A 1,251-nucleotide genomic window follows, 5' to 3' on the forward strand; every position below is an offset into this window, starting at 1 on the left:
TTTTAATACATATTTCTCCAAGTAAAGAATTGTTCCTAAGAGTTTTTAAAGTCAGAATTGTGTATTGAACTTTAGTGAATGCTATAGTGGGTCAAATGGTGGCCCCACTAAACATAGAACCATGTCTAAATATTTAGACCTTCTGAATGTTACCTTATTTTGAAAGAGTCTTTGCAGATGTAATTAAATTAATAATCTTATAATGAGAACAACCTGAGTTAGGATTCAGGATAATTCCTAAATTCAATATCAAGTGTCCTTATAAGAGAGAGAAGAAAACAGGGTGAAGCGGAGAGACCCACATGAAGATGAAGGGAGTGATTCAGCCACGAGGAAGAGGTAAGGAACAGATTCTCCCCTAGAGGCCTTGTAGGGAGTGAAGCACTGCTAACAACTTGATATCATAATCTGGTCATAGAACTGTGAGAGAAAAAATTTCTTTTGTTTTAGCCATCAAGTTTTTGGTAATTTGTTACAGCAAGCCTAAGAAATCAATACAAAATATTTTCTGCATTATTTGATTTTTATCTTTTAGTTTATTTATTTATATAGTCGATTTAGTTTATTTATATAGATTGAGAATAATATAAGTGTTCAGGGCCAGAATCCAACAATTGCAGAATATTAATATGGGAAATTGTATGCTTACAAGATTATTGGAAGGTTGTAAGTAGTAAGCTTACTAATAAAACTAGTTCTTCTGAGAATGCTGTTAGAGATATATCATCCCAGTTCCGGAGCTTATTCCAATGCCACAACAACCTTTGGACTAAGAATTAAGGAGAGTGGACACTAAATATGTAATCTAGGAACTGAAGAATCAGATTAAGAAGTAATACACTTGACTTTAAGGCCTCTATTTTTAGAAACAAGCGAAAGCGTGAGAGCATGCTTGAGAGGTGTCAGATATCTCAAAGGAATTTTTTTACCCAAATTATTATCTATAAAAATGACCACTTACAGACATTCTCTAATTTTATAACACATAATTCATAATAGACAGAAACTCTGTGTAAACAACATAATAAATCCAGTCTTTTTCAAAAACTGAGAGAAAATTTGTTCTAATTAGAAATGGTGTGGTCATAAAGAATGTGACTTGATAACGGATATTAATTTACTCAACATCAGAGAACTCATACTGCTTAAAAACACAATGAATGTAAGGAATGTGAAAAGATGTTTAAATTTAATTTGGTCCCTACAATATCATAGAGAATTCATACTGTTGAGAAATTTTATGAATTCAGG

Source organism: Pteropus vampyrus, unplaced genomic scaffold (genome assembly GCF_000151845.1).
Source record: "Pteropus vampyrus isolate Shadow unplaced genomic scaffold, Pvam_2.0 Scaffold470, whole genome shotgun sequence".
In the NCBI taxonomy this organism is placed as follows: Eukaryota; Metazoa; Chordata; class Mammalia; order Chiroptera; family Pteropodidae; genus Pteropus; species Pteropus vampyrus.